This window comes from Salminus brasiliensis, chromosome 5 (assembly GCF_030463535.1).
Source record: "Salminus brasiliensis chromosome 5, fSalBra1.hap2, whole genome shotgun sequence".
In the NCBI taxonomy this organism is placed as follows: Eukaryota; Metazoa; Chordata; class Actinopteri; order Characiformes; family Bryconidae; genus Salminus; species Salminus brasiliensis.
The window spans coordinates 23859940-23863570 of NC_132882.1; positions in this window are offsets into that span (position 1 = coordinate 23859940).

Here is a 3631-nt window from a genome sequence, read left to right on the forward strand (position 1 = left end):
TTATTATTTTTTATTTAAACAATAATATTTATATATATACAAAGAGAGACAATAGCACAATAACAATGAAATAATTATAAGGTTAAAATATATATTTTTTTTATTTCTAATGAAATCCAGCCTCTGCAATTCTGCAGCCTTCAAAACAAAACAACAACAACAAAAAGACAGAAGACATTGCATGTTTGATCTCTTTCTTAAGTTACTGCCAACAAACAAACCAAAACAGACACATAAACAAACAAGTAAACAAATAAATAAATAAGTAAATATATAAATAAATAAATATCACATCCAACCTATTTGAGATGTGATCAAGTGCCGCTGTCACCTGGCCTGATGAATTGCTCTCCAAGTGTGCAAAACACTTGCGTTACAACGACTGAGCAAATTCATCAAATAACTAAACCACGTTTAAGCTCTTTTGCTGGGAGGTGTCAGATTATAAAAGGAGGAGCTTTGTAGAAACGTGTGTACATGCTTTACAACAAATATTAGGTGTATCTTATGAACAAAAACTGAGAAATAAGGACGATTGGTCACATGGTTTGACAATATGTTCAGCTACTGTTCAGCAAATTGATTTAAAATGATTTGAAGGTGAAGGTAACAATACTAATTTAGAGATGAACCAGAGTCCAAATAGGCATTATTATATTTCACTACTGATTAAGGGTCAGACATTCAGTCAGGTTGAAAAACTTGGATGAACCCGGGACTTTCTCTTACTGTTCTTTCACCAACATGGATGACTTTTGTATTTACAACTGGCAAACAAGAGGAAGACAGATATTCTATAAGTCCATGTAATGCTAAACACTCCGCTTACCCTTTGCATTATGTTAAAAGATGATGAATGGAACAACTAAAATAATAGAAAACCACAAAAAAGTGTTCCATTAACTGACAGTACAATTTAAGAGTGATTTTAAGTTTTTGTTTCAAAGGCAACGATAAGTCGAATTACATACATATTATAGTAATAATTCACTTTCTTTAAAGTAAACTTTGCCAAAAATAATTACCAAAAGTAATCCTGCATAACACAGGAAGTCCAGATATGTTTTCTTGCACTCATAAAAATGGGAACAAGAGAGGTCCTCAAGGGTCCTTTAGCAAAGGCAAACTACAAACACCTAATCTTTTGAATGTCAATTTAATTTAATAATAATAATAAAAAGATAATTGCTCTATAAAGCACCAAAAACAGAGGAGTCCACTGTTGTCACTGTTTTGTAGATTCACTGTTCTGCTGATCATGTCATAATCTCCATTCATCAATTAAATAAAGTCACAAGACACTTTACCCACAAAAACAGTCTCGAGGGACTGCAGATTACGTGCTGTTAGATGCAGTGCCCCAGCTGAAACGACTGGGTCTCCCTGTAACGTATTCAAGTTTAAATTGCATGGATTCACGATCATGTTTTGATGTAGTTGCATTAGAAGGGTTGTGTAATGAACCAGCATGGGCCTCAGAACAGGTCAAAGGTCATATCTCACTACGCGACATGGGTCAAAGTTAAAGGTTGAAGGGAAGGGTGACAGTACATGGACAGTAGGTCAAAAACAAGGTCCAGTACATTTTTTGGCCCAGTACATCTGCTTTTTGTCATTTACACTAATCTGAGCATCGTTTACCCTAACTCTAATAGTAGCCTAACAATAACCATGGTTCTAACCCTAGCCTTAGGCTGTTGAAAATGAACTTCACCACACAATCTGAGAATCTGCAGTTAAGTTGTGGGAGACCCTCCATACAAAGATGCATATAAAGATCTAGCTTTGGTTGATGCATTTCTTACTAATTTGAATAGAAGGGAATCTGATGTGGCATACAGTGGTTTCTTTGGTTTACCCTTGAATTTGAATTACTGAAACCGAAACTCCATCATTGCTCTTGGTGGCTCTGCTAGCAGTTCTTCAGTGGCATTGTTTAAGAGGTTTGGTGTGTTACAGTTCACTCTCCATGCATAATTGATCTGAGGGCTCGTCGCATTCACACTGCTCTTAGTTAACCAGCAGCAGGTGCATCACACCACAGCTGCCTGGAACACAAATGCCAGCGGACGGCGCTTGGGATGCCAACCAGCCCTGAGAATGTAAAATCTATTCTCTAGATTCTACATTCTCATCTATACGGTAGAAATAGTAACTGTATACAGTATCCAAAGCTGGAGCAGCTTATTGTTTTTTCAGGACCATAGATGGTAAAATGGCAATTTTACAAGTGAAGGAAAAACTTTTTATCACATGGAAGTTAATTTCACCATTTATATAATTGATGTTGGTCTATTCATCATAAAATATTTAGACCATATAAACGACAGCTGGCAATTCTATATAGTATTGTAAAAAAAATATGTTTACATTACTTTGGGCACCTCTGGTCAAATTACCTGTGTTTTTAATTCTCTAAGTGGAAATAAGTTCTGAATTACTGTTTATAAAACAAGATCACTATTCATTTACTCATTTTAACAAAAAAGCATTAAAGGAGGTGCATCAGAAAATAATGTCACATAAAATTTCATTAAATAATAAAAAAATGTCATGCTTTTACTTTTCAAATAAATATGATTTGTCTAAAATGTGCAGAAATGTTTAATATTTGAGTTTGTTTTCTTTAAACATTTATTTATTTTCACAGAAAAATTCAACCTGTACATGTGTATCATTGCCCTCACTCAAATTACCCTTGTATCTCATTTTGATGTTTCTCATTTCACTTGAATCTGGCAGTTGTTCTTTCTATTGTGTTAAAACTTCATGATACGTGGACCAATAGAAATGCTCCACAGTTACTTAAAATAAATAGTGGAAATTAAGTTTTTTCTTCTCTTGTAAAGTTAACTAAATATATACATATTAGATTAAGAGATAGATAGATAGATAGATATATAGATAGATAGCATGTTAAATGAAAAAAGAGGTTTCTCAATTTAGTGTAAATAATATGCGTAAATACTACTCTTTTGAAACACTAGTCGGTTATAGCCATGAAGATAGCCGTGAAGAAAGGTTTCATGGTCCATAAAGTCCCGTGAGATGCCTTCACAAGTATTTCTTGTGCTCCAGCAAACCATGCTCTTTCTGTGAGGCCAAATAAAGAATGCAGATGCCCTGAAGCTATTTCAGTTCAAGGATATACTTGTTTACTACAGAGTGGGAAGGAGGAAACAAAGGGAGAAAAAGAGAAAAAAAGAGCAAATTTTCAAGTCATTGAGTCGTCGCTAATGCACCGAGGCTGAACAGAACAGGTAGAGAAGAAGTTGGCCGGTGGAAAAAGCATGTCCTGCTCACAACTGCCAAGACCTTTCCCGTTCTACCTGCCTGTTTTTCCCCGCTGAAATGGCCCAAAAAGCAACTGCATGTTAAGCAGCTATTAAAATTGTATAGTTTTAATATGGTAAAGGTAAAATTATTCAAATGTATCCCTGTTTGGCCCCTCTGGTGATTGAAGGAACTTGTGATTGAGTTTCCACATGATGCTCTCGTCTGGGCCAGCCGGGCCGATCCGCCTTGATATTAACACGGCTCTGTCATTAGGACGCAGCCCATTTGCCTGGGTTTATGGGTAAAATAAGATGCAGAATGAGACAATAAAGTGCATTTGTGTTCAGAAGAGGCA